The 26,391-nt window shown below is 40.8% G+C and overlaps 2 protein-coding genes, 1 long non-coding RNA gene and 3 pseudogenes across 9 annotated transcripts in view; 4 read left to right on the top strand and 2 right to left on the bottom strand.

Annotated features, from left to right (window-relative positions):
• LOC147871278 (uncharacterized) overlaps positions 1–26,391 on the top strand; it is a 172,649-nt gene that overhangs the window by 101,565 nt on the left and 44,693 nt on the right. The window lies entirely within an intron of this gene.
• LOC147871284 (signal recognition particle RNA) lies at positions 2,253–2,513 on the top strand (annotated as a pseudogene).
• On the top strand, positions 8,022–8,282 carry LOC147871283 (signal recognition particle RNA; annotated as a pseudogene).
• On the bottom strand, positions 9,330–14,599 carry LOC147871282 (uncharacterized). The gene is made up of 3 exons (XR_015532480.1): positions 14,386–14,599; positions 10,952–11,191; positions 9,330–10,554 (listed from the first exon to the last, which is right to left on the bottom strand). It is a non-coding gene; the product is annotated as an uncharacterized LOC147871282 (long non-coding RNA).
• Positions 15,413–15,673, top strand: LOC147871281 (signal recognition particle RNA; annotated as a pseudogene).
• Positions 25,055–26,391, bottom strand: part of LOC147871280 (brefeldin A-inhibited guanine nucleotide-exchange protein 1-like) — a 33,754-nt gene continuing 32,417 nt past the window's right edge. Inside the window, exon 8 of the transcript XR_015532484.1 lies at positions 25,055–25,705. The gene's annotated coding sequence lies outside the window, so the exon portion shown is untranslated. The remainder of the gene's footprint in view (positions 25,706–26,391) is intronic.

Raw genomic sequence — 26,391 nt, 5'->3', positions numbered from 1 at the left:
ATAATGTAATGTAATGTAATAATTCTTACATAAGATAAGTACCTGTGATATTCTAAAACGTTTTTACCAGCACAAAATTATCTATTCTACGACGCACTTATTCTACAGCCGATTCACAGCTCAGTTCTTTCCGCAATAACGAAAGCGGATTGTTGACGGCAGTAATGTAACACAACAATGCCGAGTAAACAGATCACGTAGCAATTAGTTTCTTAGGTAACATAACCATTGTTATGTTACCTGGGAAACGTCAAACTTCATTGATATGTTACCTGGGAAACGTCAAACTTCATTGATATGTTACCTGGAAAACGTCAAACTTCATTGATATGTTACCTGGGAAACGTCATCTGTTTATCAACAAATAAACAACAATGGTTACCTACATAGTTACCTTACATTACATTACATTACATTCTTCTACCACAGACCCATCTTAAGCGTAACTAATTCAAGTTAAATAAGCAATGTCTTAATCAAACTTTACTCGATTGTAAAGCAGGTGTGACGTATTTACGTCAAATTATCCGGAACCATGGTTCCACTGACAACTTTTTACATGCAAAACAAATTAATTAGAATAATGGCCGGTGTCAAAAGCAGGGTATCTTGTAGAAAATTATTTCGTAAATTTAATATACTTCCACTTGCAAGTGAATTTATACTCTGCTGTCTATCATGTGTGGTGGAAAACTTAGATAAATTTAAAAGAAATACAGATGTACATAATTTAAATACAAGATGGAAACGTGATCTCTATGTGCCAAATCCTAACCTTACTAAATATCAAAAAGGAGTCTACTATACAGGTATCAAGTTGTTTAATAATCTTCCAACAGTTAAAAGTCTAAGTTATTATATAAAGGTATAAGCCTGCATTGAAATATTACCTCTTCACTCACTCTTACTATTCCGTAGATGCTTTCATCTCTGCTGAACATTTTTAAGCTTTATGTATAGCTATAATCTATACGTAAAGCAAGTTTTGCATTTCTTTTTAAAATTTAAAATTCTGAGGTTTTTGTATATATTAATTTGTTAAAATCTTGAGTAAGAAACTAAACTAACCCCCCCCCCCCCCTTCGGAGGGTTTTTTTTGTGTCTTACTCAAGTCTTTTAACCCCTTCCTTTCATTGTATTTATCGCCTAAATATAATTTAAACACAGAGGCGTCAGTTTTCGTAAGCAGTTTGACTTGAATGAGTATTATTATCAGTATCAGATTACCTTCTCTCACTTTTCTCCATTTCTTAAATAGCTTTCTGTCGCTGTTCGGAGACGATGTGCTGCTTGTAGAGCAGTGATAATGCGACTGGCTTGGTATTTTTTGATTTCTTTGTTGTGAAGCGTTATTTGTTTACTCGGCATTGTTGTGTTTCTATACCAACACAACAATGCAGAGTATAAACAAATATCTGTTGACATTGTTTGAAGACGTCATTTCCTGAAGGCAACGAAAATCACAAATTTTTATAGTAGAAGACTAGAGCAGGGCGCTCCTTCCGGAGCGCGTTCTCTAATCTGATATTCTACGTCTTTACGTCGCTGTTCTTGTTCAGTCAACTTTCTACGTCCATCCCCACCCTTGCAAATCTTCGTCTTAAAATCGATCATAATAGTTTTCGTAATCGTAATATATCGAATGAGGATCAGTTTACCTTGTGAAGTTGTTGGAGTTGGTACTTCAAATACTTGATGACGTCTTCTTTCGCTTTTCTGATGTTTTAAGCCAACTGTCAGTCGATAATCAAGATTGCGGTCTGCTGCTTCTGGAGCAGTGATAATGCGACTGGCTTGATATTTTTTGATTTCTTTGTTGTGAAGCGTTATTTGTTTACTCGGCATTGTTGTGTTTCTATACCAACACAACAATGCAGAGTATAAACAAATATCTGTTGACATTGTTGATTGATGACGACGAAATCACAAATTTTTATAGTAAAAATAAAAAAAAGATATTTCAGCTACCACAGACCCATCTTAAGCGTAACTAATTCAGGTTAAATAAGCAAAGTCTTAATCAAACTTATCTCAATTGTACAGCATGTATGAAGGGAATATTTAGAATAAAGCCAATATATAAACTTCCTTTCCGTAAAGACGTATTTACGTCAAATTCTCCGGAACCGTGGTTCCACTATCACTTTCATTTTTTTTTTTGGTGGGGGGGGGGGGTCTACTCGGTCGTGACTCTGCGTATGCACTTTCGGTGCCCACAACGAAGCTGAAAGCCAGGGCTGGGGCTCCGACGTGCTGGGAGTGGTGACGAACTCCTGTAATCCAACTACTTAGAGGCTAAGTGTTGAGAAATGACTTGAGGTTGGGAGTTCTGGTGTTCTGTGTCCCACAGCTAAGCTCGGTATCAATATGGACACCCTGGGGGGAGCCCGGGGTGGCCAGGTTGTTTAAGGAGGGGTGGATCGGGCCAGAGAGGAAACTCACCCGTATGATGCTGTAATGGGATCGCGCATGAAGACTGGGAGCTGCTTTAGAGCAGACCGGAAGTCACCTGTGATCGGAGCTACCGGCACCTGTACTACGACAACCCCGGCCCTGGGATCTTTTTTTTTTTTGGGGGGGGGAGGATGAGCCATGTCTCATGGCTCGAGTAGCCTATCTGCTCTCTCGAAGTTCTTTGGAGTCGGCGGCTTCGAGACCCAGATGAGACAGCAGGGCAGACAGTCTGTGTGTGTGTGTGTCCGCCGGGCAGAGAACGACTCAGCTTGGAGACAGATAGGTCTGATATTTTTTGGGTTGTAACCCCCTACCGGAGCCTGAGCCTTGGGAGTTTGTTCTCCTTTTGAATTTATATATATTTTTATTAAATATCCCTTGTTGTTTAATCGGGGGTTCATTTATTAAGTTTTTTGGCTTAACCGCTATTACCATCCCACAACCGTACCACCTCCCGGCCTGGGATAATTTGGTCCAGTCACGAGAGCCAGTAGGGCTGAATTGCCACCTCACAGATTTTGCAATTATGGAGAAGAATGTTCATTCCAAATTAAAACAAATATATTCTGCAGAGAACTTGTGAGACCTACTGATGTTTTAATACTCCAATTTATATGATGAACTATCATTATTTATAAATTAACAATCATTCCATTTATTTAACTATTTCCATGCATAATTTATCAAATTTAACTTTAAATTCACATAATCTGTATGTATGCTTTTTAACCTATGAAAAAGCATTTTTTAAATATATATCATAATAGAAAATTTCAAAGCCTAACTCCACTAATCAAACATAAAAATGAAAACTAAAAACTAAAAGGTAGATTTCCTGTTCCACATTCTAATAAATATGAAATCTGAATATTCTTCAAACATGGCCACTCTCCAGCAATAAAACTTGGTTTCTGGAGACCACAGCCCAAAATTGGAAGAAATCTGTACAATATTTATGACAATGGAAATAAAACAATTATATCAATTATTTATTTTAATCCGTCTGATCACAATATAATTTTATTTAAAATTTATTATAATTAAGATAATAAAATATCATTCATATTCCTTATCGATTGATCGATTTACATTTCGGAACAAACAAACAAACAAAACAATTACTTCTTTAAAACAGGGAAGGAAAACCCTGACAGAAAACCAAGGGTTGAAGGGGCTGCATAGGAAAAGAGAAACCAATCCTTCTAAGGGAAAGAACCCGGAATAAAAACTTCTGGAGGACTATGGGGGTTGGACATCGGGCTAAGAACCCAATTCTGGAAGAAGCTGACACACTGAAAGGGCCGTAGTGGTAAAGAAGAAGAAGAAGGACATGTAATGAATATCGAAACTTTCATTAGGTTTGTACGTCTTCCTCCTCTGTGTGTGTGTGTGCGTGTGCGCGCGCGCTTGGGTGTGTGTGTGGCGTGTGGGGCGTCGGGCGTGGTGTGGGGGTGGTGTCTTGTCGTGTGGTGTGGTGTGGTGTGGTGTGGTGTGGTGTGCAGTCGTGTGGTGTCGTGTCGTGTGGTGTGCTGACGTGTCGCGTGGTGTGTCGTCTCGTGTGGCGTCGTCTCGTGTGGCGTCGTCTCGTGTGGCGTCGTCTCGTGTGGCGTCGTCTCGTGTGGCGTCGTCTCGTGTGGCGTCGTCTCGTGTGGCGTCGTCTCGTGTGGCGTCCTCTCGTGTGGCGTCCTGTCGTGTGGCGTCGTCTCGTGTGGCGTCGTCTCGTGTGGCGTCGTCTCGTGTCGTGTGGTGTCGGCCCACACCACAGTACACCACACGACACGACAGCACACGACGACACGACACGACGCGACACGACTGCAGAACACACCACACAACACACCAAACCACACGATACAACACGACAGGACACCAGGCCCCACACGCCCCACGCCCCACGCCACATACACACACCCAAACGCTCGCGCGCGCACGCAGACACACACAAAGGAAGAATACATACAAACAAAATGAAAGTTTCGAATTTCTTCATTACATGTGCGCTTCTGCTCCAACCTCTTCTTCTCTAGCACTACGGCCCTTTCAGTGTGTGAGCTTCTGCCAGAATTGGGTTGGTAGTCCGATGTGCACCCCCCCACCGTCCTCCATAAGTTTTTATTCCGGGTTCTTTCCCTTAGAAGGACTGGTTTCTCTATCCCTATGCAGCCCCTTCTACCCTTGGTTTTCTGTCAGGGTTTTCCTTCCCTTAGCCTTTGGGGATTCCTCCCCTACCCACAAGGCAGTGGGGGCACTGAGCTCATGTGGTATTTGATGGGTGTAGCCTGCCACCAGCTACACTCCCACGCTCTCCGGTCTTGCCGCCTCGGTCCGGGACTGCCCCTTATTCGCAGCTAACCCTCATATCACTATCCGCCACCTGTCGCCCGCCCAGTACCTGAGGCTCGCCCTGGATTACGACTGAAATAAACAAACACGACGTTACGGATACGGATCCTACACATCTCCGTTACACTTTTTCGCCGAATGACCCTTCCGTGTAGACGTATTTACGTCAAAATCATTGCTTTATATTATGGAACTCTTAAGGTTCATTGTCGTGTTCAGATCATCCACCTACCTAAAGTCAATTGAATCTGTTAAATTTTGTGCGGTACATGTCTCAACCATCTCATACTCCTTGAATTAATCACTCTAAAATGTTAAATTGAATCATAAGTATGAAGTTCCCCATTGAGTAAGAAACTAAACTAACCCCCCCCCAAAGGGTGGTTAGTTTTGTGTCTTATCCAAGTGTTTTAACCCTTGAATGCGCAGTATGACTTGAATGAGTATTCTTATCAGTATCAGATTACCTTGTTGGTGTTAGTACGTCTTCTCTCACTATTCTTCATTTCTTAAATAGTTTTCTGTCGCTGTTCGGAGACGATGTGCTGCTTGTAGAGCAGTGATCATGCGACTGGCTTGGTATTTGTTTATTTGTTACGTTATTTGTTTACTCGGCATTGTTGTGTTTCTATACCAACACAACAATGCAGAGTATAAACAAATATCTGTTGCCATTGTTTGAAGACGTCACCTTCTGTCACCGGGATCTAAAAGACACACAATTGAAAGTATATAAATCACTTTTATATTACTGTTAATTAAATTAAGCAATGAAGCTATAACACACCCATCACAGTTTCTAGAGTTCACCTCAGTGAACAATACAAAACACATACGGATGTGTTCAAGGTCGTATTTTTCTGTGTTCATTGTACACGTTTTTCAGATTCTGTAATACTACAGATTCAGAAATATAAGATATGAAATGTTGACAGAGGAACTACGGTTCCGGAGAATCTGACGTAAATACGTCTCTATAATGTAATGTAATGTAATAATTCTTACATAAGATAAGTACCTGTGATATTCTAAAACGTTTTTACCAGCACAAAATTATCTATTCTACGACGCACTTATTCTACAGCCGATTCACAGCTCAGTTCTTTCCGCAATAACGAAAGCGGATTGTTGACGGCAGTAATGTAACACAACAATGCCGAGTAAACAGATCACGTAGCAATTAGTTTCTTAGGTAACATAACCATTGTTATGTTACCTGGGAAACGTCAAACTTCATTGATATGTTACCTGGGAAACGTCAAACTTCATTGATATGTTACCTGGAAAACGTCAAACTTCATTGATATGTTACCTGGGAAACGTCATCTGTTTATCAACAAATAAACAACAATGGTTACCTACATAGTTACCTTACATTACATTACATTACATTCATCTACCACAGACCCATCTTAAGCGTAACTAATTCAAGTTAAATAAGCAATGTCTTAATCAAACTTTACTCGATTGTAAAGCAAGTGTGACGTATTTACGTCAAATTATCCGGAACCATGGTTCCACTGACAACTTTTTACATGCAAAACAAATTAATTAGAATAATGGCCGGTGTCAAAAGCAGGGTATCTTGTAGAAAATTATTTCGTAAATTTAATATACTTCCACTTGCAAGTGAATTTATACTCTGCTGTCTATCATGTGTGGTGGAAAACTTAGATAAATTTAAAAGAAATACAGATGTACATAATTTAAATACAAGATGGAAACGTGATCTCTATGTGCCAAATCCTAACCTTACTAAATATCAAAAAGGAGTCTACTATACAGGTATCAAGTTGTTTAATAATCTTCCAACAGTTAAAAGTCTAAGTTATTATATAAAGGTATAAGCCTGCATTGAAATATTACCTCTTCACTCACTCTTACTATTCCGTAGATGCTTTCATCTCTGCTGAACATTTTTAAGCTTTATGTATAGCTATAATCTATACGTAAAGCAAGTTTTGCATTTCTTTTTAAAATTTAAAATTCTGAGGTTTTTGTATATTAATTTGTTAAAATCTTGAGTAAGAAACTAAACTAACCCCCCCCCCTTCGGAGGGTTTTTTTTGTGTCTTACTCAAGTCTTTTAACCCCTTCCTTTCATTGTATTTATCGCCTAAATATAATTTAAACACAGAGGCGTCAGTTTTCGTAAGCAGTTTGACTTGAATGAGTATTATTATCAGTATCAGATTACCTTCTCTCACTTTTCTCCATTTCTTAAATAGTTTTCTGTCGCTGTTCGGAGACGATGTGCTGCTTGTAGAGCAGTGATAATGCGACTGGCTTGGTATTTTTTGATTTCTTTGTTGTGAAGCGTTATTTGTTTACTCGGCATTGTTGTGTTTCTATACCAACACAACAATGCAGAGTATAAACAAATATCTGTTGACATTGTTTGAAGACGTCATTTCCTGAAGGCAACGAAAATCACAAATTTTTATAGTAGAAGACTAGAGCAGGGCGCTCCTTCCGGAGCGCGTTCTCTAATCTGATATTCTACGTCTTTACGTCGCTGTTCTTGTTCAGTCAACTTTCTACGTCCATCCCCACCCTTGCAAATCTTCGTCTTAAAATCGATCATAATAGTTTTCGTAATCGTAATATATCGAATGAGGATCAGTTTACCTTGTGAAGTTGTTGGAGTTGGTACTTCAAATACTTGATGACGTCTTCTTTCGCTTTTCTGATGTTTTAAGCCAACTGTCAGTCGATAATCAAGATTGCGGTCTGCTGCTTCTGGAGCAGTGATAATGCGACTGGTTTGATATTTTTTGATTTCTTTGTTGTGAAGCGTTATTTGTTTACTCGGCATTGTTGTGTTTCTATACCAACACAACAATGCAGAGTATAAACAAATATCTGTTGACATTGTTGATTGATGACGACGAAATCACAAATTTTTATAGTAAAAATAAAAAAAAGATATTTCAGCTACCACAGACCCATCTTAAGCGTAACTAATTCAGGTTAAATAAGCAAAGTCTTAATCAAACTTATCTCAATTGTACAGCATGTATGAAGGGAATATTTAGAATAAAGCCAATATATAAACTTCCTTTCCGTAAAGACGTATTTACGTCAAATTCTCCGGAACCGTGGTTCCACTATCACTTTCATTTTTTTTTTGTGGGGGTGGGGGGGTTGTCTACTCGGTCGTGACTCTGCGTATGCACTTTCGGTGCCCACAACGAAGCTGAAAGCCAGGGCTGGGGCTCCGACGTGCTGGGAGTGGTGACGAACTCCTGTAATCCAACTACTTAGAGGCTAAGTGTTGAGAAATGACTTGAGGTTGGGAGTTCTGGTGTTCTGTGTCCCACAGCTAAGCTCGGTATCAATATGGACACCCTGGGGGGAGCCCGGGGTGGCCAGGTTGTTTAAGGAGGGGTGGATCGGGCCAGAGAGGAAACTCACCCGTATGATGCTGTAATGGGATCGCGCATGAAGACTGGGAGCTGCTTTAGAGCAGACCGGAAGTCACCTGTGATCGGAGCTACCGGCACCTGTACTACGACAACCCCGGCCCAGGGAGCATTTTTTGGAGGGGGGGGGAGGATGAGCCATGTCTCATGGCTCGAGTAGCCTATCTGCTCTCTCGAAGTTCTTTGGAGTCGGCGGCTTCGAGACCCAGATGAGACAGCAGGGCAGACAGTCTGTGTGTGTGTGTGTCCGCCGGGCAGAGAACGACTCAGCTTGGAGACAGATAGGTCTGATATTTTTTGGGTTGTAACCCCCTACCGGAGCCTGAGCCTTGGGAGTTTGTTCTCCTTTTGAATTTATATATATTTTTATTAAATATCCCTTGTTGTTTAATCGGGGGTTCATTTATTAAGTTTTTTGGCTTAACCGCTATTACCATCCCACAACCGTACCACCTCCCGGCCTGGGATAATTTGGTCCAGTCACGAGAGCCAGTAGGGCTGAATTGCCACCTCACAGATTTTGCAATTATGGAGAAGAATGTTCATTCCAAATTAAAACAAATATATTCTGCAGAGAACTTGTGAGACCTACTGATGTTTTAATACTCCAATTTATATGATGAACTATCATTATTTATAAATTAACAATCATTCCATTTATTTAACTATTTCCATGCATAATTTATCAAATTTAACTTTAAATTCACATAATCTGTATGTATGCTTTTTAACCTATGAAAAAGCATTTTTTAAATATATATCATAATAGAAAATTTCAAAGCCTAACTCCACTAATCAAACATAAAAATGAAAACTAAAAACTAAAAGGTAGATTTCCTGTTCCACATTCTAATAAATATGAAATCTGAATATTCTTCAAACATGGCCACTCTCCAGCAATAAAACTTGGTTTCTGGAGACCACAGCCCAAAATTGGAAGAAATCTGTACAATATTTATGACAATGGAAATAAAACAATTATATCAATTATTTATTTTAATCCGTCTGATCACAATATAATTTTATTTAAAATTTATTATAATTAAGATAATAAAATATCATTCATATTCCTTATCGATTGATCGATTTACATTTCGGAACAAACAAACAAACAAAACAATTACTTCTTTAAAACAGGGAAGGAAGACCCTGACAGAAAACCAAGGGTTGAAGGGGCTGCATAGGAAAAGAGAAACCAATCCTTCTAAGGGAAAGAACCCGGAATAAAAACTTCTGGAGGACTATGGGGGTTGGACATCGGGCTAAGAACCCAATTCTGGAAGAAGCTGACACACTGAAAGGGCCGTAGTGGTAAAGAAGAAGAAGAAGGACATGTAATGAATATCGAAACTTTCATTAGGTTTGTACGTCTTCCTCCTCTGTGTGTGTGTGTGCGTGTGCGCGCGCGCTTGGGTGTGTGTGTGGCGTGTGGGGCGTCTGGGGCGTGGTGTGGGGGTGGTGTCTTGTCGTGTGGTGTGGTGTGGTGTGGTGTGCAGTCGTGTAGTGTCGTGTCGTGTGGTGTGCTGACGTGTCGCGTGGTGTGTCGTCTCGTGTGGCGTCGTCTCGTGTGGCGTCGTCTCGTGTGGCGTCGTCTCGTGTGGCGTCCTCTCGTGTGGCGTCGTGTCGTGTGGCGTCGTCTCGTGTGGCGTCGTCTCGTGTCGTGTGGTGTCGGCCCACACCACAGTACACCACACGACACGACAGCACACGACGACACGACACGACGCGACACGACTGCAGAACACACCACACAACACACCAAACCACACGATACAACACGATAGGACACCAGGCCCCACACGCCCCACGCCCCACGCCACATACACACACCCAAACGCTCGCGCGCGCACGCAGACACACACAAAGGAAGAATACATACAAACAAAATGAAAGTTTCGAATTTCTTCATTACATGTGCGCTTCTGCTCCAACCTCTTCTTCTCTAGCACTACGGCCCTTTCAGTGTGTGAGCTTCTTCCAGAATTGGGTTGGTAGTCCGATGTGCACCCACCCCACCGTCCTCCATAAGTTTTTATTCCGGGTTCTTTCCCTTAGAAGGACTGGTTTCTCTATCCCTATGCAGCCCCTTCTACCCTTGGTTTTCTGTCAGGGTTTTCCTTCCCTTAGCCTTTGGGGATTCCTCCCCTACCCACAAGGCAGTGGGGGCACTGAGCTCATGTGGTATTTGATGGGTGTAGCCTGCCACCAGCTACACTCCCACGTTCTCCGGTCTTGCCGCCTCGGTCCGGGACTGCCCCTTATTCGCAGCTAACCCTCATATCACTATCCGCCACCTGTCGCCCGCCCAGTACCTGAGGCTCGCCCTGGATTACGACTGAAATAAACAAACACGACGTTACGGATACGGATCCTACACATCTCCGTTACACTTTTTCGCCGAATGACCCTTCCGTGTAGACGTATTTACGTCAAAATCATTGCTTTATATTATGGAACTCTTAAGGTTCATTGTCGTGTTCAGATCATCCACCTACCTAAAGTCAATTGAATCTGTTAAATTTTGTGCGGTACATGTCTCAACCATCTCATACTCCTTGAATTAATCACTCTAAAATGTTAAATTGAATCATAAGTATGAAGTTCCCCATTGAGTAAGAAACTAAACTAACCCCCCCCCCCAAAGGGTGGTTAGTTTTGTGTCTTATCCAAGTGTTTTAACCCTTGAATGCGCAGTATGACTTGAATGAGTATTATTATCAGTATCAGATTACCTTGTTGGTGTCAGTACGTCTTCTCTCACTTTTCTCCATTTCTTAAATAGTTTTCTGTCGCTGTTCGGAGACGATGTGCTGCTTGTAGAGCAGTGATCATGCGACTGGCTTCGTATTTGTTTATTTATTACGTTATTTGTTTACTCGGCATTGTTGTGTTTCTATACCAACACAACAATGCAGAGTATAAACAAATATCTGTTGACATTGTTTGAAGACGTCACCTTCTGTCACCGGTATCTAAAAGACAGACACAATTGAAAATATATAAATCACTTTATATTACTGTTAATTAAATTAAGCAATGAAGCTATAACACACCCATCACAGTTTCTAGAGTTCACCTCAGTGAACAATACAAAACACATACGAATGTGTTCAAGGTCTAAAATTTGGGTTTGTATTTTTCTGTGTTCATTGTACACGATTTTCAGATTCCGTAATACTACAGATTCAGAAATATAAGTTATGAAATGTTGACAGATGAACCACGGTTCCGGAGAATCTGACGTAAATACGTCTCTATAATGTAATGTAATGTAATAATTCTTACATAAGATAAGTACCTGTGATATTCTAAAACGTTTTTACCAGCACAAAATTATCTATTCTACGACGCACTTATTCTACAGCCGATTCACAGCTCAGCGCTTTCCGCAATAACGAAAGCGGATTGTTGACGGCAGTAATGTAACACAACAATGCCGAGTAAAGAGATCACGTAACAATTAGTTTCTTAGATAACATAACTTCATTGTTATATTACCTGGGAAACGTCAAACTTCATTGATATGTTACCTGGGAAACGTCAAACTTCATTGATATGTTACCTGGGAAACGTCATCTGTTTATCAACAAATAAACAATGGTTACCTACATAGTTACCTTACATTACATTACATTACATTCATCTACCACAGACCCATCTTAAGCGTAACTAATTCAATTTAAATAAGCAATGTCTTAATCAAACTTTACTCGATTGTAAAGCAGGTGTGACGTATTTACGTCAAATTATCCGGAACCATGGTTCCACTGACAACTTTTTACATGCAAAACAAATTAATTAGAATAATGGCCGGTGTCAAAAGCAGGGTATCTTGTAGAAAATTATTTCGTAAATTTAATATACTTCCACTTGCAAGTGAATTTATACTCTGCTGTCTATCATGTGTGGTGGAAAACTTAGATAAATTTAAAATAAATACAGATGTACATAATTTAAATACAAGATGGAAACATGATCTCTATGTGCCAAATCCTAACCTTACTAAATATCAAAAAGGAGTCTACCATACAGGTATCAAGTTATTTAATAATCTTCCACCAACAGTTAAAAGTCTTAGTTATTATATAAAGGTATTCAAGCCTGCATTGAAATATTACCTCTTCACTCACTCTTACTATTCCGTAGATGCTTTCATCTCTGCTGAAATTTTTTAAGCTTTATGTATATCTATAATCTATACGTAAAGCAAGTTTTGCATTTCTTTTTAAAATTTAAAATTCTGAGGTTTTTGTATATTAATTTGTTAAAATCTTGAGTAAAAAACTAAACTAACCCCCCCCCCCCAAAGGGATGGTTAATTTTGTGTCTTACTCAAGTCTTTTAACCCCTTCCTTTCATTGTATTTATCGCCTAAACATAATTTAAACAAAGAGGCGTCAGTTTTCGTAAGCAGTTTGACTTGAATGAGTATTATTATCAGTATCAGATTACCTTCTCTCACTTTTCTTCATTTCTTAAATAGTTTTCTGTCGCTGTTCGGAGACGATGTGCTGCTTGTAGAGCAGTGATCATGCGACTGGCTTGGTATTTGTTTATTTATTACGTTATTTGTTTACTCGGCATTGTTGTGTTTCTATACCAACACAACAATGCAGAGTATAAACAAATATCTGTTGCCATTGTTTGAAGACGTCACCTTCTGTCACCGGGATCTAAAAGACACACAATTGAAAATATATAAATCACTTTTATATTACTGTTAATTAAATTAAGCAATGAAGCTATAACACACCCATCACAGTTTCTAGAGTTCAACTCAGTGAACAATACAAAACACATACGGATGTGTTCAAGGTCGTATTTTTCTGTGTTCATTGTACACGATTTTCAGATTCTGTAATACTACAGATTCAGAAATATAAGATATGAAATGTTGACAGAGGAACTACGGTTCCGGAGAATCTGACGTAAATACGTCTCTATAATGTAATGTAATGTAATAATTCTTACATAAGATAAGTACCTGTGATATTCTAAAACGTTTTTACCAGCACAAAATTATCTATTCTACGACGCACTTATTCTACAGCCGATTCACAGCTCAGTTCTTTCCGCAATAACGAAAGCGGATTGTTGACGGCAGTAATGTAACACAACAATGCCGAGTAAACAGATCACGTAGCAATTAGTTTCTTAGGTAACATAACCATTGTTATGTTACCTGGGAAACGTCAAACTTCATTGATATGTTACCTGGGAAACGTCAAACTTCATTGATATGTTACCTGGAAAACGTCAAACTTCATTGATATGTTACCTGGGAAACGTCATCTGTTTATCAACAAATAAACAACAATGGTTACCTACATAGTTACCTTACATTACATTACATTACATTCATCTACCACAGACCCATCTTAAGCGTAACTAATTCAAGTTAAATAAGCAATGTCTTAATCAAACTTTACTCGATTGTAAAGCAAGTGTGACGTATTTACGTCAAATTATCCGGAACCATGGTTCCACTGACAACTTTTTACATGCAAAACAAATTAATTAGAATAATGGCCGGTGTCAAAAGCAGGGTATCTTGTAGAAAATTATTTCGTAAATTTAATATACTTCCACTTGCAAGTGAATTTATACTCTGCTGTCTATCATGTGTGGTGGAAAACTTAGATAAATTTAAAAGAAATACAGATGTACATAATTTAAATACAAGATGGAAACGTGATCTCTATGTGCCAAATCCTAACCTTACTAAATATCAAAAAGGAGTCTACTATACAGGTATCAAGTTGTTTAATAATCTTCCAACAGTTAAAAGTCTAAGTTATTATATAAAGGTATAAGCCTGCATTGAAATATTACCTCTTCACTCACTCTTACTATTCCGTAGATGCTTTCATCTCTGCTGAACATTTTTAAGCTTTATGTATAGCTATAATCTATACGTAAAGCAAGTTTTGCATTTCTTTTTAAAATTTAAAATTCTGAGGTTTTTGTATATATTAATTTGTTAAAATCTTGAGTAAGAAACTAAACTAACCCCCCCCCCCTTCGGAGGGTTTTTTTTGTGTCTTACTCAAGTCTTTTAACCCCTTCCTTTCATTGTATTTATCGCCTAAATATAATTTAAACACAGAGGCGTCAGTTTTCGTAAGCAGTTTGACTTGAATGAGTATTATTATCAGTATCAGATTACCTTCTCTCACTTTTCTCCATTTCTTAAATAGCTTTCTGTCGCTGTTCGGAGACGATGTGCTGCTTGTAGAGCAGTGATAATGCGACTGGCTTGGTATTTTTTGATTTCTTTGTTGTGAAGCGTTATTTGTTTACTCGGCATTGTTGTGTTTCTATACCAACACAACAATGCAGAGTATAAACAAATATCTGTTGACATTGTTTGAAGACGTCATTTCCTGAAGGCAACGAAAATCACAAATTTTTATAGTAGAAGACTAGAGCAGGGCGCTCCTTCCGGAGCGCGTTCTCTAATCTGATATTCTACGTCTTTACGTCGCTGTTCTTGTTCAGTCAACTTTCTACGTCCATCCCCACCCTTGCAAATCTTCGTCTTAAAATCGATCATAATAGTTTTCGTAATCGTAATATATCGAATGAGGATCAGTTTACCTTGTGAAGTTGTTGGAGTTGGTACTTCAAATACTTGATGACGTCTTCTTTCGCTTTTCTGATGTTTTAAGCCAACTGTCAGTCGATAATCAAGATTGCGGTCTGCTGCTTCTGGAGCAGTGATAATGCGACTGGCTTGATATTTTTTGATTTCTTTGTTGTGAAGCGTTATTTGTTTACTCGGCATTGTTGTGTTTCTATACCAACACAACAATGCAGAGTATAAACAAATATCTGTTGACATTGTTGATTGATGACGACGAAATCACAAATTTTTATAGTAAAAATAAAAAAAAGATATTTCAGCTACCACAGACCCATCTTAAGCGTAACTAATTCAGGTTAAATAAGCAAAGTCTTAATCAAACTTATCTCATTTGTACAGCATGTATGAAGGGAATATTTAGAATAAAGCCAATATATAAACTTCCTTTCCGTAAAGACGTATTTACGTCAAATTCTCCGGAACCGTGGTTCCACTATCACTTTCATTTTTTTTTGTGGGGGGGGGGGGGGTTGTCTACTCGGTCGTGACTCTGCGTATGCACTTTCGGTGCCCACAACGAAGCTGAAAGCCAGGGCTGGGGCTCCGACGTGCTGGGAGTGGTGACGAACTCCTGTAATCCAACTACTTAGAGGCTAAGTGTTGAGAAATGACTTGAGGTTGGGAGTTCTGGTGTTCTGTGTCCCACAGCTAAGCTCGGTATCAATATGGACACCCTGGGGGGAGCCCGGGGTGGCCAGGTTGTTTAAGGAGGGGTGGATCGGGCCAGAGAGGAAACTCACCCGTATGATGCTGTAATGGGATCGCGCATGAAGACTGGGAGCTGCTTTAGAGCAGACCGGAAGTCACCTGTGATCGGAGCTACCGGCACCTGTACTACGACAACCCCGGCCCAGGGAGCATTTTTTGGAGGGGGGGGGGGAGGATGAGCCATGTCTCATGGCTCGAGTAGCCTATCAAACATAAAAATGAAAACTAAAAACTAAAAGGTAGATTTCCTGTTCCACATTCTAATAAATATGAAATCTGAATATTCTTCAAACATGGCCACTCTCCAGCAATGAAACTTGGTTTCTGGAGACCACAGCCCAAAATTGGAAGAAATCTGTACAATATTTATGACAATGGAAATAAAACAATTATATCAATTATTTATTTTAATCCGTCTGATCACAATATAATTTTATTTAAAATTTATTATAATTAAGATAATAAAATATCATTCATGTTCCTTATCGATTGATCGATTTACATTTCGGAACAAACAAACAAACAAAACAATTACTTCTTTAAAACAGGGAAGGAAAACCCTGACAGAAAACCAAGGGTTGAAGGGGCTGCATAGGAAAAGAGAAACCAATCCTTCTAAGGGAAAGAACCCGGAATAAAAACTTCTGGAGGACTATGGGGGTTGGACATCGGGCTAAGAACCCAATTCTGGAAGAAGCTGACACACTGAAAGGGCCGTAGTGGTAAAGAAGAAGAAGAAGGACATGTAATGAATATCGAAACTTTCATTAGGTTTGTACGTCTTCCTCCTCTGTGTGTGTGTGTGCGTGTGCGCGCGCGCTTGGGTGTGTGTGTGGCGTGTGGGGCGTCTGGGGCGTGGTGTGGGGGTGGTGTCTTGTCGTGTGGTGTGGTGTGGTGTGGTGTGGTGTGGTGTGCAGTCGTGTAGTGTCGTGTCGTGTGGTGTGCTGACGTGTCGCGTGGTGTGTCGTCTCGTGTGGCGTCGTCTCGTGTGGCGTCGTCTCGTGTGGCGTCCTCTCGTGTGGCGTCGTGTCGTGTGGCGTCGTGTCGTGTGGCGTCGTCTCGTGTGGCGTCGTCTCGTGTCGTGTGGTGTCGGCCCACACCACAGTACACCACACGACACGACAGCACACGACGACACGACACGACGCGACACGACTGCAGAACACACCACACAACACACCAAACCACACGATACAACACGACAGGACACCAGGCCCCACACGCCCCACGCCCCACGCCACATACACACACCCAAACGCTCGCGCGCGCGCGCAGACACACACAAAGGAAGAATACATACAAACAAAATGAAAGTTTCGAATTTCTTCATTACATGTGCGCTTCTGCTCCAACCTCTTCTTCTCTAGCACTACGGCCCTTTCAGTGTGTGAGCTTCTTCCAGAATTGGGTTGGTAGTCCGATGTGCACCCCCCCACCGTCCTCCATAAGTTTTTATTCCGGGTTCTTTCCCTTAGAAGGACTGGTTTCTCTATCCCTATGCAGCCCCTTCTACCCTTGGTTTTCTGTCAGGGTTTTCCTTCCCTTAGCCTTTGGGGATTCCTCCCCTACCCACAAGGCAGTGGGGGCACTGAGCTCATGTGGTATTTGATGGGTGTAGCCTGCCACCAGCTACACTCCCACGCTCTCCGGTCTTGCCGCCTCGGTCCGGGACTGCCCCTTATTCGCAGCTAACCCTCATATCACTATCCGCCACCTGTCGCCCGCCCAGTACCTGAGGCTCGCCCTGGATTACGACTGAAATAAACAAACACGACGTTACGGATACGGATCCTACACATCTCCGTTACACTTTTTCGCCGAATGACCCTTCCGTGTAGACGTATTTACGTCAAAATCATTGCTTTATATTATGGAACTCTTAAGGTTCATTGTCGTGTTCAGATCATCCACCTACCTAAAGTCAATTGAAGCTGTTAAATTTTGTGCGGTACATGTCTCAACCATCTCATACTCCTTGAATTAATCACTCTAAAATGTTAAATTGAATCATAAGTATGAAGTTCCCCATTGAGTAAGAAACTAAACTAACCCCCCCCCCCAAAGGGTGGTTAGTTTTGTGTCTTATCCAAGTGTTTTAACCCTTGAATGCGCAGTATGACTTGAATGAGTATTATTATCAGTATCAGATTACCTTGTTGGTGTCAGTACGTCTTCTCTCACTTTTCTCCATTTCTTAAATAGTTTTCTGTCGCTGTTCGGAGACGATGTGCTGCTTGTAGAGCAGTGATCATGCGACTGGCTTGGTATTTGTTTATTTATTACGTTATTTGTTTACTCGGCATTGTTGTGTTTCTATACCAACACAACAATGCAGAGTATAAACAAATATCTGTTGCCATTGTTTGAAGACGTCACCTTCTGTCACCGGGATCTAAAAGACACACAATTGAAAATATATAAATCACTTTTATATTACTGTTAATTAAATTAAGCAATGAAGCTATAACACACCCATCACAGTTTCTAGAGTTCACCTCAGTGAACAATACAAAACACATACGGATGTGTTCAAGGTCGTATTTTTCTGTGTTCATTGTACACGATTTTCAGATTCTGTAATACTACAGATTCAGAAATATAAGATATGAAATGTTGACAGAGGAACTACGGTTCCGGAGAATCTGACGTAAATACGTCTCTATAATGTAATGTAATGTAATAATTCTTACATAAGATAAGTACCTGTGATATTCTAAAACGTTTTTACCAGCACAAAATTATCTATTCTACGACGCACTTATTCTACAGCCGATTCACAGCTCAGTTCTTTCCGCAATAACGAAAGCGGATTGTTGACGGCAGTAATGTAACACAACAATGCCGAGTAAACAGATCACGTAGCAATTAGTTTCTTAGGTAACATAACCATTGTTATGTTACCTGGGAAACGTCAAACTTCATTGATATGTTACCTGGGAAACGTCAAACTTCATTGATATGTTACCTGGAAAACGTCAAACTTCATTGATATGTTACCTGGGAAACGTCATCTGTTTATCAACAAATAAACAACAATGGTTACCTACATAGTTACCTTACATTACATTACATTACATTCATCTACCACAGACCCATCTTAAGCGTAACTAATTCAATTTAAATAAGCAATGTCTTAAACTTTACTCGATTGTAAAGCAGGTGTGACGTATTTACGTCAAATTATCCGGAACCATGGTTCCACTGACAACTTTTTACATGCAAAACAAATTAATTAGAATAATGGCCGGTGTCAAAAGCAGGGTGTCTTGTAGGAAATTATTTCGTAAATTTAATATACTTCCACTTGCAAGTGAATTTATACTCTGCTGTCTATCATGTGTGGTGGAAAACTTAGATAAATTTAAAAGAAATACAGATGTACATAATTTAAATACAAGATGGAAACGTGATCTCTATGTGCCAAATCCTAACCTTACTAAATATCAAAAAGGAGTCTACTATACAGGTATCAAGTTGTTTAATAATCTTCCAACAGTTAAAAGTCTAAGTTATTATATAAAGGTATAAGCCTGCATTGAAATATTACCTCTTCACTCACTCTTACTATTCCGTAGATGCTTTCATCTCTGCTGAACATTTTTAAGCTTTATGTATAGCTATAATCTATACGTAAAGCAAGTTTTGCATTTCTTTTTAAAATTTAAAATTCTGAGGTTTTTGTATATATTAATTTGTTAAAATCTTGAGTAAGAAACTAAACTACCCCCCCCCCCCTTCGGAGGGTTTTTTTTGTGTCTTACTCAAGTCTTTTAACCCCTTCCTTTCATTGTATTTATCGCCTAAATATAATTTAAACACAGAGGCGTCAGTTTTCGTAAGCAGTTTGACTTGAATGAGTATTATTATCAGTATCAGATTACCTTCTCTCACTTTTCTCCATTTCTTAAATAGTTTTCTGTCGCTGTTCGGAGACGATGTGCTGCTTGTAGAGCAGTGATAATGCGACTGGCTTGGTATTTTTTGATTTCTTTGTTGTGAAGCGTTATTTGTTTACTCGGCATTGTTGTGTTTCTATACCAACACAACAATGCAGAGTATAAACAAATATCTGTTGACATTGTTTGAAGACTTCATTTCCTGAAGACAACGAAAATCACAAATTTTTATAGTAGATAGACCTGAGCAACGCGCTCCTTTCGGAGCGCGTTCTCTAATCTGATATTCTACGTCTTTACGTCGATGTTCTTGTTCAGTCAACCTTCCACGTCTCTCTCCACCCTTGCAAATCTTCGTCTTAAAATCGATCATAATAGTTTTCGTAATCGTAATATATCGAATGAGTATCAGTTTACTTTGTTGAAGTTGTTGGAGTCGGTACTTCAAATACTTGATGACGTCTTCTTTCGCTTTTCTGATGTTTTAAGCCAACTGTCAGTCGATAATCAAGATTGCGGTCTGCTGCTTCTGGAGCAGTGATCATGCGACTGGCTTGATATTTTTTGATTTCTTTGTTGTGAAGCGTTATTTGTTTACTCGGCATTGTTGTGTTTCTATACCAACACAACAATGCAGAGTATAAACAAATATCTGTTGACATTGTTGATTGACGACGTAATTTATTAACGACGACGAAATCACAAATTTTTATAGTAAGAAGATTTTCCAAACTCTGCAGCTGTGTCGAGGTCATGCCTTGCCCAAACGAAGTCGTTTAGTTAGGTTTGTCTCTTCGGATTTCTTTCGTTGGCCTTGATTTTAAATCGATAGGAGGGCACTCATCCACTGATTCAGATCAGAATTTAGCAAAGATCTGGCCGTGGTAGATCGCACATTCGCTCTTTGGGCCTGTGGCCCGTAGCTTGAGATACTGTTCCATTAAACCACTTTTCAGTCTTGGGGAGCAGCTCCGGCCATTTCTGAGGGGTTTGGTGGCAGTGGATTTTGCGTAACCACAGCGTTTCGACCTTTCTTAGCGCGATAAAAGTTGGTGAGATGCGTGAGTGGAGACAATGACTCGGTTTTCAAGTTCAGTACGGATAATTCTTATTACACAGACTCTTCAGAATATTATTCCGGGCTAGGTACGGGGCCAGATCCCTAAGTTTGCGTCCTATCGAAGAATCTCTATCCAGGTTAATGGCCTTCACCAACAAGCCTTCCTGCATCTCGCGTTCGCTCAGGCGAGGAAATTACTAGCGCCACTGGCTTGATTAATCTTATTTGCATCGTCCGTCTGGCTTCTCGATGAGAAATGACAAAGCTTTGTACAACCCTAAGGACTTCTTGAGACGTGCTGCTCAAATAGGAGAGCCGTGTACGTATTTCCTGGAATCGGGATTCAAAACAACGTGAAAAGAGCACCGGATAAGCCGAAAAACATCCACGGAGTCGATGCAGCAGCTCGGCCATCGGAGCGTAGCGTGATTGGTCTGGGTTCGTAGCCCGGTTCACACAGCGTTCGTCTACGAAGATGCGGGGAGCCTTTCCCTGAATATCGTCATAATCGTGAGTGGATTTAAGTGGCATGACTTGGAATATTCGAGAATTCCATCTCTCATCGTCTGTTCCATTTGGGTCCTAACTGAAAGTCTCACTGAAAATGGCATTGCTCTCGTATGCGAGACACAGAATGAGATTGCTGTGGCATCCCCCGGTTCTGAATGTGTGTTGATCCTCGGTGCTTGAACTGGTCCATCCTCCTCTCATCGAATGAATCAATATCGATAAGTCGATTCACTGGATTCTCATTACGCCTATAAAAGGGAATCTGCCCTATCAGAGCCATGTAATGAATAAACAATGCATCAGTGTTAGAGTAAATTAATGTGGAATTAACTTAAATTGTGTTGATCCTCAGTGCTTGAACTGGTCCATCCTCCTCGTCCATTGCTGATTCTTACTTTATGCAACGCGAAAAAGAAATTTCCAATTTTCGTACTCAGTTATTTGCTTAGACGCCAGAGAAACGTCAGCTTCGAGACGAGCGGCGTACATCCACCCCCTCCCCTCCCCTCCCCTCCCCTCCCCGGCGCTAAAACTTCAATTTCCTCAGACGCCGAGGTAATTCGCCGATGTCACAGCAAACCCGCTAGAGCGTGCCCCAGGCGCTGAGGCCGGTTGAGCGTCTGTTCGCGACGCTTGGGAATAATTCGTACCCGTTCGAACGACGTGAGTGCGAAAAATAGAATTTGCTCTTTTCCGAGTCGCAAATCAGTGCCTAACTCGAATACGCCGTAACCCACAGACATAAGGAGATTGCATTTGAATGTATGAGAACATCCACTGCTCCTGCACTTGAAGTACAGGCAACACGCAGCACTTCACGTAGTTTTCCGCAGGCGCAGGCGTTTGAAGCGATAAGAATTCAGAGCCTTTTAAGACGGTCGTAATTCGTAAACGTGGGAGCTCGACTGAAGCTTCGAGCTTAAGAGAAATGTGATTCCTGCTAGCGGATGCCAGTGGCCCTCATATGAAAAACGAAGGACATTCATTTAAATGAGCCGAGTTTATTTGCCCAAATCTTACAATAAGTAGATACATAAATGCTACTCATCAAAGTAATTGATTCTGAAATTATTGCTACTGGGACGAAATTACGAAACCTCGTCCATTTTATCTTGTGCCTGTGTTACGAAGGAGAACTTCAAATCATAAAACAAAACACGATCCTGCCCCCGTGTGCGTTAATGGCCGCGTACCAATGTCCTTACTGACGCGAACTTGGATTCATTTGTAGCTCTGTCCAGTTTCATGAAATTCGTATTTCTCTCCAAATAGTGCCCTTTTTTTTATTGTTATTAAATCGAGGATGTGGACTGAGGACAAAACGAGAAAAGTCCTTCTTGTGGTCACTAAGGTAGTTCAAGGCCTGTGACTTCGCTCACAAAAGTACGCTGAGAATTCCCATCCAGCTTCTTTAATATCATTTTCATGTGATCTGACGTCAGCGTCAGAGTGTTCCAGTTGGTCTGTCCCCTTCTGGTTTTACGAATAGGATTTTCTCATGGTTTCTAACTAATTCTCCGTCTAATTATCATTTATTTCGTCATCTTAATAAAATTAGGGACCTCGTTATTTTGTAGTAGTCTCCGACCTCCTGCTGATTTATTCCTCACAGGCCCAAGCCAGTTTAAGAGACGAAGTTCCGAAGAAGACGACAGATAAATTATGGTCCATGAGATGCCGGAAGATAAGGTTTCAGAAGCGCATTCCCTGACTGTCGATTAAACTAATTTGTCTCGTTCCATGTGGAACGTCAAGACATTATTTAACACTCGCAAACTAAGATCCTTGCATGTCTGATGGGATTTTACGGGCTTCTTAGAATATACACGCACGTGTCGCATTTGCAAAAATTCTGTTTTAAACTGTTCACCTGCAGTTTGCTCAAGTGCAGAATTCTCTTCTGTTACTCATGCCGAAGCAACTGGAAATGGGTTCCGAAATCGTCGATCGTCTTACTCGAAGGCCGTAAAGCACGCGCGATCCAGCAAGCTTTTGTTAACGAGCAGAAAGCATCGTCAGTATCATTCATTCGCGTTTTCACTGGCGAGGCTAGAAGTCAGGTCTTCTTTTTTGTGTTTCCGATATTTGTTGTTAATTGGCATCGTGATTTGAAACTGGCTGTAGACAAGCAGACGTAACCCCCCCCCCCAAAAAAAAAATAAACACGTACTTAGAAGAGTTTTATCTCCAAAAGTTTACCATTTATTCATATAAACATGGTTCATTATGTTATCCCTTAAATGTTCTGCTCTTAAAACCGGATATCTGTAATAAAACTTTGAGAGTCGCTGAGTTTCAGCCACGGATCTTATTTGGCTCAACACGGACTCAGTTGGAGATCGAACGCGAGATTCAGATAATGCAACTTTGCTGTTAATATACCTCCTGAATTTCCTGACTTGTTGATTAATGTAACGGAGACCGGAAGTTTTTCTGAATGAAGCCGTTAATCTCATTATGCAGTACAGATTTTGTGTACGCGTAATTTTGTGTTCTGAACAGACTTAAGTCGTTGATGAACTGCGTTAGCGAACGCAGAAGTGAATTCGCTCTCTACTTTGCCAATCTGTGACCCTCCAGTCTCCGCCTGACATCTCTCTGATAAATTGTTCCCCTCTGGCAGGTAAATCACTGCTGTGGTTCCGATATCACGGGGATTTATCAGGGTTAATTTGCGGCACGTTCGCACTCAATATTCTGGTGTTGTTACGAACACGAGATATGTGCTGGATGTGCGCATGCGCGTTCGAGGTAATGGACATCAAAACAGTAATGACTGCGCGAATTCGACCCTTTATGACGACACAGATCATTTACCAATGCCAAGGCGTCTAGAATAAACGACGCCCTCAATCTTTGATCTCCATTTCCTTGCTGGAAAATTCTCGCGTTTCTCAGCTCTTAAAATGACAAAGTTCGCGAGTATGTAGAAATTCAGGCGTCGTGTTTCTTTGGAACGTGGCGTCAGGAAGGCTCGCGAAATTTGTGCGTAAAAACGGGATTTTTGTTTGGCTGAGGGTCAGGACAAAGGAGATCCATCTGGATAATTCTGGCTGAAGGTCTCCGTTATCGGGGGTAGGCATTTTGAAAGAGAGTCCCAGAATACGACTGATCGCAATTCTTTGTGAAGGCGAGAGAAACAAAGCGTTGGACATGTGCACGGGCAATACGGGCATATATCGCTCTTTGTGAGTGGACCAATCAGCGCAAAGGAGGTCTCCTGAAAAACACCCGTTTAGAGGCCGAAACTACGTTGTTGCAACTTCGCACCTGGTAACCTTTTCTGGTGTTCAAGGAAGGTTTGGATTTGTACGGACAGCGAAGTCTGCAAATGACGGCATTTCACGAGTCCTCGGATTGTTTGCATGGAAATACATGTTAAAAAAAAAACAATTAGCATTCACTGGAAACCAAAGTTTGTCGCGCAGAGCGTGGCAACACTGAATGTTTCATGTCTCCTTGCTTGTTTCTCGCAACGTTTGATTCCTTCGACGTCAGAGTGCACGTGAGTGATGCAGGCCTCAGCCTCAAATTGTGCTGGAAAACATTTTTATGTTCCGTGACCTTCGTTGACCTTTTAACGACACACAGTTTCGGTTTTATTACTCTCAAGGACAACTGAGAACTGTGCTTGGACTAGACGACATGCACCCCGCATCCATTTCCACTTTGCCGGCAAGGAAGCCCACTGAAGCGAAATTTGACGCTGAAGCCGAAACACGCTCCAATGGGTCTCGCCCACTTCATGTGGGTATCGAATTCTCTTCCGCCACATCCGGGATTTTGAGGTCAGGACAGAAGCCTTTGAACGATTGGAATCCGGCCAAAGCCTGTCCAAAATTTCCTCGGCGTTTTCAGGAAATTCAAGTGACCGGAAAAACTAACGTCGCTGTACCAACTGCTAGATTATGAAGCGGCGAATCAAATGAATTGATGTTTATTTGAAATGAACTCGAAGCGATCGCGGATTTAATCAGGACTAGAAAATTGTCCGTGCAGAATGACGAGAAAACCGAACACATCATTTGGGAATAATTTTATTAAAGAGTGTAACGAAGAACATGTACAGTTTAAACCATCGTTTGTCCTTGCTCAATTGCGAAAACTGCGAGCGTCTGTTTTCTAGTTGTGTAGAATTACATGGAAGTGTTAACAGTTTCTTTCCTTGAACACAGAATTTAATATGGCTTAATTTTGCAGTCTCGACCAAAATCATACGTCGAGGTATAAAGTAACTGCACAAAGAACGCCGTGCGCAGAGTAGGCCACGGTTAAAATGAATGTCGTGTAGATCGGTGCCATGCATTCTTGATCGTGGAGATCTTTCAGTAAGGATAGCCGATGTTGCAGGGTCCATCCAAATACGCAAACACAAAGTAAGGTTTAGATCTGGCCCACACGTTTTTCATTTCCCAAACCGCATAACTGATATAGACTAAATTTGGTATTGGAGCCTACATTAAGAGTGGTCAGGTGAAATACATTTTGGCTTGTAGTTTCGGCTTCAAAGTTTTTACGTTGACATAAAATTGGTCTTCACGAACTTCGCGCTGTCTGGACTTTCATCGCTTGGCGTGGCGACGCATCGTTTACGACGTGATTCTGAGTGACTCCAGGCATCGTACTTGAGTCTTGGGAAACGTAACTGGAGCTTCTAAAGTCGGCCTTTCTGGAAGTAAAACAGGTTGGCTGCAGTCAGATTGGCGATTAACAATGTTTTACGGAATGCGACAAAAATCCTGTTGTCTCCCCCCCCTCGCCCCTTCCGGCATCGCCACTAGTGCGGTGATAATGTTCGCTAACAGAAAGTGCTTTGGATGCAAACGGGAATCCAGATAAATTCTTTGGATTATGACAAAGTGCGTTTCGCGGTGTCTGTACGAGTTTCAAACGGACTTGGGAAAAGTCACGTTTCTCTTCAAATTAGGCGGACGTACACGTAGCCCTCGATTTGCGCCGATTCAGAATAACGCCGGTTTTGAAACCAGAAAGCTAAAAAGTGAAAAGAATATATTTTACTATTATTTATAACGTTTTACAATATATCTCGTAATTCTTATATCGCTGATTTTGAATAAAAAAAATGCATTTACGTAAGTTTCGTTAACGCGAATTTGCTCCAATGAGATCGATGAATCGGTAAAAGTTGTTTGTGAAATGCAAACTTTTTCTCTTGTGCTAGGGCGAAGAGGAGTGTTGTGGCATCCATGAAATTTTGAAAGAAAGAAAGAAAGAAAGAAAGAATGAAAGAAGAAATCACGACAGTCCACACTACACGCCTTTTTTAAAAAAACATGACGATCCTGAACCAGGGACTTCGTCAGAGAACTCACGCCCCTTCATCACGCCATATTT

This window comes from Zootermopsis nevadensis, unplaced genomic scaffold (assembly GCF_977971745.1).
Source record: "Zootermopsis nevadensis isolate Lab colony 2312 unplaced genomic scaffold, Znev_1.0 Znev_ptg000060l, whole genome shotgun sequence".
NCBI classification, from domain to species: Eukaryota; Metazoa; Arthropoda; class Insecta; order Blattodea; family Termopsidae; genus Zootermopsis; species Zootermopsis nevadensis.
This window is presented reverse-complemented; position numbering and strand designations above follow the sequence as displayed.